The sequence below is a fragment of the Tursiops truncatus genome, chromosome X (genome assembly GCF_011762595.2).
Source record: "Tursiops truncatus isolate mTurTru1 chromosome X, mTurTru1.mat.Y, whole genome shotgun sequence".
Classification (NCBI taxonomy): Eukaryota; Metazoa; Chordata; class Mammalia; order Artiodactyla; family Delphinidae; genus Tursiops; species Tursiops truncatus.
The window spans coordinates 57,831,941-57,845,382 of NC_047055.1; positions in this window are offsets into that span (position 1 = coordinate 57,831,941).

The window sequence follows — 13,442 nt, forward strand, 5'->3', positions numbered from 1 at the left end:
GAGTAGCATATTGATAAATTATGGCATCAGTAACACAGCCTTGAACTTTTAAAAACATATTTTATTTTGGGTGTTTTTTAAATTTAAAAGGTAATATGTCTACAAATAAGAAATGCTGTAGGGTGTGTGGAGAAAAGGGAACCCTCCTACACTGTTGGTGAGAATGTAAATTGGTGTAGCCACTATGGAGAACAGTATGGAGGTTCCTTAAAAAACTAAAAATAGAGCTACCATATGATCCAGCAATCCCACTTGTGGGCATATATTCAGAGAAAAACATAATTCAAAAAGATACATGCAACCCAATATTCACAGCAGTGCTATTTACAATAGCCAAGACATGGAAGCAGCCTAAGTTTCCATCAACAGATGAATGGATAAAGATGTGGTACATATATACAATAGAATATTACTCAGCCATAAAAAGGAACGAAATAGTGCCATTTGCAGCAACACAGATGGACCTAGAGATTATCATACTAAGTGAAGTAAATCAGACAAAGAAAGACAAATATTATATTCTATTGCTTATATGTGGAATCTAAAAAATACAAATGAACTTATTTACAAAGCAGAAAGAGACTCACAGACATAGAAAACAAACTTATGGTTACCAAAGGGGATGGGGGATAAATTAGGAGTATGGGGTTAACAGATATGTACTACTATATATAAAACAGATAAACAACAAGGATTTACTGTATAGCACAGGGAACTGTATTCAATATTTTGTAATAACCTATAACGGAAAAAATATGAAAAACAATATGTATATATGTATATGTATAACTGAATCACTTTGCTGTACACCTGAAACTAATGCAATATTGCAAGTCAACTATACTCCAATAAAAAGGTAATATATACTCCTAATTTTAAAAAGTCAAACAATACAGAAGTGTATACAGTAAAACCCCAAATCCCTTACCTTCTCTCCCAATCCTACTCTCGGGCAGTAACCAGATTTGACAGTTTGATGTGTTGTGAACATGCCTTTTTTGTTTCTGAAAAATCATCTACACTTTCCATTAAAAACTGTTATGAAACTCATAATTGACAGTAATTACGACAGTGAGTCCAGATGTTGGTAAATGTTTTGCATTTAGTGTGCTTGTTCTTAGAGCACATCTTTGTAATAATTGAGATGCAGGGTTCAAAGGGCCATGCAAAGTTCATATAGTTCTTCCTACTTTAGGAAACCTGTTCTTTCACCTTCTTTTCTTTCTTTCATATAGTCATTCATTTATTTATTTACTCCAATATGTATTGAGTGCCTACTATATGTCTGGCACTGGGAATACAATCGTGAGCAAGACAGACATGGTCCCTGCTCTCGTTACAGGTTAGAGGGAAGAGACAAATATACTATTTTAACTCAGGGTGATGAATAGTATGAGAGAATGTGCTTCTTAAACTTTAGTGCACAGCAGAATCACTTGGGATTCTGGCTAAATTGTAGGCTGGTCCTACACCAGACCCACTAATCTGGAGGGTGGATACTAAAAATTTGCATTTTAATAAGCTCCCAGGTGGTTCCAATGGGAGTGTTTTCTTTCTGCGACATATAGAGGAAGAAGGAGTGCAATAGGGAGTGAGTGGGGGGCAAGTTTGTTTAAAGGGAGTCAGGGAAGATCTCTGCAAACAGTATGTCTAAATTGAGACTTGAATGGTGAGTCAATATTAACTAGGCAATTGGAAGTTGGGGGTTGGGAAGTGGGTAAGTGCATAAGAACAGAGACTTGCCTGAATCTGAGAGGGAGCGGGCCTATACTCAGGAAATGAAAGAAGTTCAATATGGCTAAAGAATACAGTTTGAGGTGGGTAGGTAAATGGCAGGTGGGTAGCTGGGTAAGAAACCCCATGGAAAGGGTAGCTTGAGGTGATAACCAAGGTTGGTACCACAGGGATTGTTAACATTTAGAGGAAGTGTGGAGGAGGAAGAGGTCAAGAAGACTAACAAGGGCCATTCAATTATTTTCTGTCATATCCTTGGTCAATTAACTATCTCTTTTTTTCCATTTATACATATATCATTTTCTCTCTAAATATAAAAATGATCCCTTACATTTGTACCTTCTTACACATCTTTTTTCTTTTGAGTGGACCCTCACAACAAATCTGTGAGGTAGTTTGGGCAGGAATTATTATTTCCATTCTACATATGAGAAAACTACGGCTCATAGAAGTTAAATTTCTTAAGGCCTCAAAGTTGCTAAGAAACACAGAATTGATTCTTTTTTTTTTCTTTTTTTTTTTTTATTAATGAATCAGTTATATATACACATATGTTCCCATATCTCTTCCCGCTTGCGTCTCCCTCCCTCCCACCCTCCCTATCCCACCCCTCCAGGCGGTCACAAAGCACCGAGCTGATCTCCCTGTGCTATGCGGCTGCTTCCCACTAGCTATCTACCTTACGTTTAGTAGTGTATATATGTCCATGCCTCTTTATCGCTTTGTCACCGTTTACCCTTCCCCCTCTCCATAGCCTCAAGTCCATTCTCTAGTAAGTCTGTGTCTTTATTCCTGTTTCACCCCTAGGTTTTTCATGACATTTTTTTTTTCTTAAATTCCATATATATGTGTTAGCATACGGTATTTGTCTCTCTCTTTCTGACTTACTTCACTCTGTATGACAGACTCTAGGTCTATCCACCTCATTACAAATAGCTCAATTTCATCTCTTTTTATGGCTAATATTCCATTGTATATATGTGCCACATCTTCTTTATCCATTCATCCGATGATGGACACTTAGGTTGTTTCCATCTCTGGGCTATTGTAAATAGAGCTGCAATGAACATTTTGGTACATGACTCTTTTTGAATTATGGTTTTCTCAGGGTATATGCCCAGTAGTGGGATTGCTGGGTCATATGGTAGTTCTATTTGTAGCTTTTTAAGGAACCTCCATACTGTTCTCCACAGTGGCTGTATCAATTTACATTCCCACCAACAGTGTAAGAGGGTTCCCTTTTCTCCACACCCTCTCCAGCATTTGTTGTTTCTAGATTTTTTGATGATGGCCATTCTGACTGGTGTGAGATGATATCTCATTGTCGTTTTGATTTGCATTTCTCTAATGATTAGTGATGTTGAGCATTCTTTCATGTGTTTGTTGGCACTCTGTATATCTTCTTTGGAGAAATGTCTATTTAGGTCTTCTGCCCATTTTTGGATTGGGTTGTTTGTTTTTTTGTTATTAAGCTGCATGAGCTGCTTGTAAATTTTGGAGATTAATCCTTTGTCAGTTGCTTCATTTGCAAATATTTTCTCCCATTCTGAGGGTTGTCTTTTTGTCTTCTTTATGGTTTCCTTTGCTGTGCAAAAGCTTTTAAGTTTCATTAGGTCCCATTTGTTTACTTTTGTTTTTATTTCCATTTCTCTAGGAGGTGGGTCAAAAAGGACCTTGCTGTGATTTATGTCATAGAGTGTTCTGCCTATGTTTTCCTCTAAGAGTTTGATAGTTTCTGGCCTTACATTTAGGTCTTTAATCCATTTTGAGCTTATTTTTGTGTATGGTGTTAGGGAGTGATCTAATCTCATACTTTTACATGTAGCTGTCCAGTTTTCCCAGCACCACTTATTGAATAGGCTGTCCTTTCTCCACTGTACATTTCTGCCTCCTTTGTCAAAGATAAGGTGACCATATGTGCGTGGGTTTATCTCTGGGCTTTCTATCCTGTTCCATTGATCTATATTTCTGTTTTTGTGCCAGTACCATACTGTCTTGATTACTGTAGCTTTGTAGTATAGTCTGAAGTCAGGAAGCCTGATTCCTCCAGCTCCATTTTTCGTTCTCAAGATTGCTTTGGCTATTCGGGGTCTTCTGTGTTTCCATACAAATTGTGAAATTTTTTGTTCTAGTTCTGTGAAAAATGCCAGTGGTAGTTTCATAGGGATTGCATTGAATCTGTAGATTGCTTTGGGTAGTAGAGTCATTTTCACAATGTTGATTCTTCCAATCCAAGAACATGGTATATCTCTCCATCTATTTGTATCATCTTTAATTTCTTTCATCAGTGTCTTATAATTTTCTGCATACAGGTCTTTTGTCTCCTTAGGTAGGTTTATTCCTAGGTATTTTATTCTTTTTGTTGCAATAGTAAATGGGAAGGTTTTCTTGATTTCACTTTCAGATTTTTCATCATTAGTATATAGGAATGCCAGAGATTTCTGTGCATTAATTTTGTATCCTGCAACTTTACCAAATTCATTGATTAGCTCTAGTAGTTTTCTGGTAGCATCTTTAGGGTTCTCTATGTATACGATCATGTCATCTGCAAACAGTGACAGCTTTACTTCTTCTTTTCCGATTTGGATTCCTTTTATTTCCTTTTCTTCTCTGATTGCTGTGGCTAAAACTTCCAAAACTATGTTGAATAAGAGTGGTGAGAGTGGGCAACCTTGTCTTGTTCCTGATCTTAGTGGAAATGCTTTCAGTTTTTCACCATTGAGGATGATGTTTGCTGTGGGCTTGCATATATGGCCTTTATTATGTTGAGGAAAGTTCCCTCTATGCCTACTTTCTGCAGGGTTTTTATCATAAATGGGTGTTGAATTTTGTCAAAAGCTTTCTCTGCATCTATTGAGATGATCATATGGTTTTTCTCCTTCAATTTGTTAATATGCTTTATCACGTTGATAGATTTGCGTATATTGAAGAATCCTTGCATTCCTGGAATAAACCCCACCTGATCATGGTGTATGATCCTTTTAATGTGCTGTTGGATTCTGTTTGCTAGTATTTTGTTGAGGATTTTTGCATCTATGTTCATCAGTGATATTGGTCTGTAGTTTTCTTTCTTTGTGACATCCTTGCCTGGTTTTGGTATCAAGGTGATGGTGGCCTCGTAGAATGAGTTTGGGAGTGTTCCTCCCTCTGCTATATTTTGGAAGAGTTTGTGAAGGATAGGTGTTAGCTCTTCTCTAAATGTTTGATAGAATTCGCCTGTGAAGCCATCTGGTCCTGGGCTTTTCTTTGTTGGAAGATTTTTAATCACAGTTTCAATTTCAGTGCTTGTGATTGGTCTGTTCATATTTTCTATTTCTTCCTGATTCAGTCTTGGCAGGTTGTGCATTTCTAAGAATTTGTCCATTTCTTCCAGATTGTCCATTTTATTGGCATAGAGTTGCTTGTAGTAATCTCTCATGATCTCTTTTATTTCTGCAGTGTCAGTTGTTACCTCTCCTTTTTCATTTCTAATTCTATTGATTTGAGTCTTCTCCCTTTTTTTCTTGATAAGTCTGGCTAGTGGTTTATCTATTTTGTTTATCTTCTCAAAGAACCAGCTTTTAGTTTCATTGATCTTTGCTATTGTTTCCTTCATTTCTTTTTCATTTATTTCTGATCTGATTTTTATGATTTCTTTCCTTCTGCTAGCTTTGGGGTTTTTTTGTTCTTCTTTCTCTAATTGCTTGAGGTGCAAGGTTAGGTTGTTTATTCGAGATGTTTCCTGCTTCTTAAGGTGGGCTTGTATTGCTATAAACTTCCCCCTTAGAACTGCTTTTGCTGCATCCCACAGGTTTTGGGTCGTTGTGTCTCCATTGTCATTTGTTTCTAGGTATTTTTTGATTTCCTCTTTGATTTCTTCAGTGATCACTTCATTATTAAGTAGTGTATTGTTTAGCCTCCATGTGTTTGTATTTTTTACAGATCTTTTCCTGTAATTGATATCTAGTCTCATGGCGTTGTGGTCAGAAAAGATACTTGATACCATTTCAATTTTCTTAAATTTGCCAAGGCTTGATTTGTGACCCAAGATATGATCTATCCTGGAGAATGTTCCGTGAGCACTTGAGAAAAATGTGTATTCTGTTGTTTTTGGATGGAGTGTCCTATAAATATCAATTAAGTCCATCTTGTTTAATGTATCATTTAAAGCTTGTGTTTCCTTATTTATTTTCATTTTGGATGATCTGTCCATGGGTGAAAGTGGGGTGTTTAAGTCCCCTACTATGAATGTGTTACTGTCAATTTCCCCTTTTATGGCTGTTAGTATTTGCCTTATGTATTGAGGTGCTCCTATGTTGGGTGCATAAATATTTACAATTGTTATATCTTCTTCTTGGATCGATCCCTTGATCATTATGTAGTGTCCTTCTTTGTCTCTTTTAATAGTCCTTATTTTAAAGTCTATTTTGTCTGATATGAGAATTGCTACTCCAGCTTTCTTTTGGTTTCCATTTGCATGGAATATCTTTTTCCATCCCCTTACTTTTAGTCTGTATGTGTCTCTAGGTCTGAAGTGGGTCTCTTGTAGACAGCATATGTAAGGGTCTTGTTTTTGTATCCATTCAGCTAATCTGTGTCTTTTGGTGGGAGCATTTAGTCCATTTACATTTAAGGTAATTATCGATATGTATGTTCCTATTCCCATTTTCTATATTGTTTTGGGTTCGTTATTATAGGTCTTTTCCTTCTCTTGTGTTTCTTGCCTAGAGAAGATCCTTTAGCATTTGTTGTAAAGCTGGTTTGGTGGTGCTGAACTCTCTCAGCTTTTGCTTGTCTGTAAAGGTTTTAATTTCTCCATCAAATCTGAATGAGATCCTTGCTGGGTAGAGTAGTCTTGGTTGCAGGTTTTTCTCCTTCATCACTTTCAGTATGTCCTGCCACTCCCTTCTGGCTTGTAGGGTTTCTGCTGAAAGATCAGCTGTTAACCTTATGGGGATTCCCTTATGTGTTATTTGTTGTTTTTCCCTTGCTGCTTTTAATATGCTTTCTTTGTATTTAATTTTTGACAGTTTGATTAATATGTGTCTTGGCGTATTTCTCCTTGTATTTATCCTGTATGGGACTCTCTGTGCTTCCTGGACTTGATTAACTATTTCCTTTCCCATATTAGGGAAGTTTTCAACTATAATCTCTTCAAATATTTTCTCAGTCCCTTTCTTTTTCTCTTCTTCTTCTGGAACCCCTATAATTCGAATGTTGGTGCGTTTAATGTTGTCCCAGAGGTCTCTGAGACTGTCCTCAGTTCTTTTCATTCTTTTTCTTTATTCTGCTCTGCAGTAGTTATTTCCACTATTTTATCTTCCAGGTCACTTATCCGTTCTTCTGCCTCAGTTATTCTGCTATTGATCCCATCTAGAGTATTTTTAATTTCATTTATTGTGTTGTTCATCGTTGCTTGTTTCATCTTTAGTTCTTCTAGGTCCTTGTTAACTGATTCTTGCATTTTGTCCATTCTATTGTCCATTCTATCTCCAAGATTTCTGATCAACCTTACTATCATTATTCTGAATTCTTTTTCAGGTAGACTGCCTATTTCCTCTTCATTTGTTAGGTCTGGTGCATTTTTATCTTGCTCCTTTATCTGCTGTGTGTTTTTCTGTTTTCTCATTTTGCTTATCTTACTGTGTTTGGGGTCTCCTTTTTGCAGGCTGCAGGTTCGTAGTTCCTCCTGTTTTTGATGTCTGTCTCCAGTGGCTAAGGTTGGTTCAGTGGGTTGTGTAGGCTTCCTGGTGGAGGGGACTAGTGCCTGTGTTGTGGTGGAAGAGGCTGGATCTTGTCTCTCTAGTGGGCAGGTTCATGTCTGGTGGTGTGTTTTGGGGTGTCTGTGGCCTTATTATGATTTTAGGCAGCCTCTCTGCTAATGGGTGGGGTTGTGTTCCTGTTTTGCTAGTTGTTTGGCACAGGTTGTCCAGCACTGTGGCTTGCTGGTCGTTGAGTGAAGCTGGGTGCTGGTGTTAAGATGGAGGTCTCTGGGAGATTTTCGCCGTTTGATATTATCTGGAGCTGGGAGGTCTCTTGTGAACCAGTGTCTTGAAGTTGGCTCTCCTACCTCAGAGGCAGAGCCCTGCCTCCTGGCTGGAGCACCAAGAGCCTTTCATCCACACGGCTCAGAATAAAAGGGAGAAAAAGTAGAGGAAATTAGTAGACGTATGAGGAAAGAAAGAAGGAAAGGAGGGAAGGAAGGAGGGAAGGAAGGAAGGAAGGAAGGAAGGAAGGAAGAAAGAAAGAAAGAAGCAAAGAAGGAAAGAAGGCAAGAAGGAACGAAAGGAGGGAGGGAGGGAGGGAGCAAGGAAGGAGGGAAAGAAGGAAAAACAAAAAGAAAGAAGATACAGTAAAAATAAAATAAAGTATAATAAAGTTATTGAATTAAAAAATTCTTAATTAGAAAAAAAAAAAAGGACGGATAGAACCTTAGGACAAATGTTGGAAGCAAAGCTGTACAGACAAAGTCTTACACAGAAGCGTACACATACACCCTCACAAAAAGAGGTAAAGGGGGAAAAATCATAAATCTTGCTGTCAGAGACCACCTCCTCAATTTGGGATGATTCGTTGTCTAAAGGAGGGAAGGAAGGAGGGAAGGAAGGAAGGAAGGAAGGAAGAAAGAAAGAAGCAAGGAAGGAAAGAAGGCAAGAAGGAACGAAAGGAGGGAGGGAGGAAGGAAGGAAGGAGGGAAAGAAGGGAAAACAGAAAGAAGATACAGTAAAAATAAAATAGAGTATAATAAAGTTATTGAATTAAAAAATTCTTAATTAGAAAAAAAAAAAGGGACGGATAGAACCTTAGGACAAATGTTGGAAGCAAAGCTATACAGACAAAGTCTTACACAGAAGCGTACACATACACCCTCACAAAAAGAGGTAAAGGGTGAAAAATCATAAATCTTGCTGTCAGAGACCACCTCCTCAATTTGGGATGATTCGTTGTCTAAAGGAGGGAAGGAAGGAAGGATAGAAAGAAAGAAAGAAAGGACGAAGGTAAAGTATAATAACGTTCTTAAAATTAAAATTGATTATTAAGAAAAAAAATTTTAAGAAAAAACCATGGACGGATAGAACCTAGGACGAATGGTGGAAGCAAGACTATACAGACAAGATCTCACACAGAAGCATACACATACACATTCACAAAAAGAGGAATAGGGAGAAAAATCATAGATCTTGCTCCCAAAGTCCACCTCCTTAATTTGGGATGATTGGCTGTCTATTCATGTATTCCACAGATGCAGGGTACATCAAGTTGATTGTGGAGCTTTAATCCGCTGCTTCTGAGGCTGCTGGGAGAGATTTCCCTTTCTCTTCTTTGTTCTCACAGCTCACAGGGGCTCAGCTTTGGATTTGGCCCTGCCTCTGCGTGTAGGTCGCTGGAGGGCGTCTGTTTTTTGCTCAGACAGGACGGGGTTAAAGGAGCCGCTGATTCGGGGGTTCTGGCGTACGGAGGCCGGCGGCGGGGAGGGAGGGGCACGGAATGCGGGGCGGGCCTGCGGCGGCAAAGTCCGGCGTGACTCTGCACCAGCCCGAGGCCCGCCGTGCGCTCTCCTCGGGAAGTCGTCCCCGGATCCCGGGAACCCGGCAGTGGCGGGCTGCACAGGCTCCGCGGAAGAGGGGAGTGGAGAGTGACCTGCGCTCGCACACAGGCCCCTTGGTGGCGGCAGCAGCAGCCCCAACGTCTCCCGCCCGCCTTGGGGTCCGCGCCTCCAGCCGCGGCTTGCGCCCGTCTCTGGAGTCAGCGCCCTCAGCTGCGGCTCGCGCCCGTCTCTGGGGTCCGCGCCCTTAGCCACGGCTCGCGCCCGTCTCTGGGGTCCGCGCTTTCAGCCGCGGCTCGCGCCCGTCTCTGGGGTCCGCGCTTTCAGCCGCGGCTCGCGCCCGTCTCTGGGGTCCGCGCTTTCAGCCGCGGCTCGCGCCCGTCTCTGGGGTCCGCGCTTTCAGCCGCGGCTCGCGCCCGTCTCTGGGGTCCGCGCTCTCAGCCGCGGCTCGCGCCCGTCTCTGGGGTTCGCGCTTTTAGCCACGGCTCGCGCCCGTCTCTGGAGTTCCTTTAAGCAGCGTTCTTAAACCCCTCTCCTCACGCACCAGGAAACAAAGAGGGAAGAAAAAGTCTCTTGCCTCTTCGGCAGGTGCAGGCTTTTCCCCGGACTCCCTCCCGGCTAGCTGTGGTGCACTAACCCCTTCAGGCTATGTTCAAGCCGCCAACCCCAGTCCTCTCCCTGCGCTCCGTCTGAAACCGAAACCCTAGCCTCAGAGCCTCAGCTCGCAGCCCCGCCCGTCCCGGCGGGTGAGCAGACAAGCCTCTCGGGCTGGTGAGTGCCGGTCGGCACCGATCCTCTGTGCGGGAATCTCCCCGCTTTGCCCTCCGCACCCGTTGCTGTGCACTCCTCCGCGGCTTCGAAGCTCCCCCCTCCGCCTCCCGCAGTCTCCGCCCGCGAAGGGGCTTCCTAGTGTGTGGAAACTTTTCCTCCTTCACAGCTCCCTCCCACTGGTGCAGGTGCCGTCCCTATTCTTTTGTCTCTGTTTATTCTTTTTTCCTTTTGCCCTACCCAGGTACGTGGGGAGTTTCTTGCCTTTTGGGAGGTCTGAGGTCTTCTGCCAGCCTTCAGTAGGTGTTCTGCAGGAGTTGTTCCACGTGTAGATGTATTTCTGGTGTATCTGTGGAGAGGAAGGTGATCTCCGCGTCTTACTCTTCCGCCATCTTCCCTTACCCCCCCCAGAATTGATTCTTGAACTAGGATTTTTTGTTTGTTATGATTTGTTTTGGTGTTTGTTGATGCCAAGTTCAATGTTCTTGTACTCTCTATTTCCCTATTTGAGGGTATTATGAAGTCTGACTTTATCTTCCAAAATTCTATACATTCTAGCCAACTGAAAGCCATTACAAAGTTGAGCATATCATCACCAAACTAGTGATGATGGCACAGGGCCCAGGGCCAACTTAAGCAGGACCTATTCATTTTCATCCCTCTCTGTGACGGATAACTCTAAATTTTTTGTAACAGATAGGCTTGTAGAAGAAAAAGAGTGTGTCTTAGAGTATATGTTGCAAAATCACCAGCATCTTTTGAGTACTTAACTAAGCACAATATTCATGGTAATAACCTTTTCTGTAACAGCCCAGGATATTACAGAAGATAGTTTACTGCTATGATTTTCAGTTTCAAAGTTCAAATGAAGCAGAGCTCTCTCATCAAACACCATTGACATAAACTCAGTTTCTGGAAATGTGCTTCCTTTAACTTTGCTTCCTTCTGTTTTGCATATTTCCTAATAACTCCAAAGAGAACTGAATTATCAATTTCATCAACTTTCTTATCCTTTTTGGTCTGCTTTCACCCCAGAATTATGTTCTTCTTAAGAGCTTCTAATTTTACCTTTCATTTTCTCCAAGAATATTACTTCTACACTAGAGGTGGAGAAAGACTGTCATTATTCCTGTTTTAGAGTTGGGATTTCCTTTTAAACTGGAGACATTTCAGGAAGACAATAACTAAGTGGTTAAAAGTTAGTAAGATTAGTGGGTACAATTAAGGGGAAGAGAAAATAAAATTTCTTTGGGGACATAGCTACAGTATCAGTCCACTGCCTCCACCATACACTGGAGGGAGAGGCTTTCCCAGAGAACTAGTTCAGGAGCAGGTATATTTGAAGAGACTAGAAAAGTAAGATTATAATAATATTTAATTGGGTTACTAGGCAGTTTAAAAGGAGTCTTTGAAGGGGAAAAAGCAGGATTTAAATTACATTAAATTTCTTAATAAGAATTAAAGCAAGGATAAGTTATTTCATAAATATTTCTTGAATTATTTTATTCTATTACTTGAATTTTTTTTATTTTTAGTCTTTTTTTCATTGAAGTATAGTGGTTCAGTTTCATATATATATATATATATATATATATATATATATATATATATATATATATATATACTTTTTCAGATTCTTTTCCATTATAGGTTATTACAAGATATTGAATATAGCTCCCTGTACTATATAGTATGTCCTTCTTGTTTATCTATTTTATATATGGTAGTGTGTATCTGTTAATCCCAAGCTCCTATATTATCCCTCCCCTGCTTTCCCCTTTGGTAACCATAAATTTGTTTTCTATGTCTGTGAGTCTCTTTCTGCTTTGTAAATAAGTTCATTTGTACCATTTGTAAAGATTCCACATATAAATGATATCAAATGATATTTTTCTTTGTCTGACTTACTTCACTTAGTATGATCATCTCTTGGTCCATCCATGTTGCTGCAAATGGTATTATTTCATTCTTTTTATGGCTGAGTAGTATTACATTGTGTATATATATATCATATCTTCTTTATCCATTCATTTGTTGATGGCATTTAGGTTGCTTCCATGTCTTAGCTATTGTAAATAATGCGGCTATGAACACTGGGGTGCATGTATCTTTTCTAATTAGAGTTTTTGTCTTTTCCTGATATATGCCCAGGAGTAGGATTGCAGGATCATATGGTAGCTCTATTTTTAGTTTTTAAAGGAAATACCATACTATTTTCCATAGTGGCTGCACCAGTTTACTTGGATTTTTCCTTTTAGTCTTTTTAAAACTTGAAGTGTAGTTGAGTTACAATATTGTATTAGATTCAAGTGTACAGCATAGTGATGCAGTATTTTTGCAGATTATACTCCATTATGTTATTACAAGATCCTTTTAGTTTTTTATTCATTTAATTTAAAAATAAATTTATCCTGATTTTACTCTTTGTTATTAAAATAAAATGGAAAAACCCAGAAATTTTAGATATCATTAATTGCTACTAATGGTATCAAAACACTCTTTTTAAGGATAGCTTTACTCCACCAATTTCCTCTGATTCTCGTTAAGATATTTGAGGAATTAGAATTTACAAAAATAATTAACTTGAAAAGAAAGTTCTAACTTGACACTCCCTGGATATTTGCTGAAACTTGTATACTGAGGAAGATCATTTGCCTAAGAGTCCTATCTATCAAATTCCAGGTATTTAAGCATCTTAAATAGAGCTTTTGTCTGGGCTTCATCTACTGCTATTTTTCAAAAAAATTTGTTTTTTTCCGGATTTTTTTTTTTTTTTTTTTTTTTTTTTTTGCAGTACGCGGGCCTCTCACTGTTGTGGCCTCTCCCGTTGCAGACCACAGGCTCCGGACGCGCAGGTTCAGCAGCCATGGCTCACGGACCTAGCCGCTCCACGGCATGTGGGATCTTCCCGGACCGGGGCACGAAGCCGTGTCCCCTGCATCGGCAGGCAGACTCTCAACCACTGCGCCACCAGGGAAGCCCTTTCCGGAATATTTAAAGTGAAATTTATTTTAAAAATTTATTGCACAAATATGTTCACTGGAAAGTTGTTTGATACCACAAAACTGGAAACAATTAAAATGCACATCAAATATGAGGTTGATTAAATAAAAGAAAGCATATACATGAAGAGTAAAGTGACTATGCATCTGGTTTAGAGCAGTGGGCTCAGGAGGTCACACTAGTCCTGAGTTTGAATCTTGACTCAACCATTCCCAAGTTGTGCGATATCAGGCAGGTTAACTTCTCTAAGCCTCAATTTCCTTTTCTATGAAACTGGGATCATTGTGCCTACCTCACTGTGAGGATTAAATGGGATTATGTATATAAAACATGTGCCATAGTACCCGACACTTGATAAATGCAGGGCTCAAACAATTTGGCACATGGTTGGTGTTTAATAAAGATTTGTTGA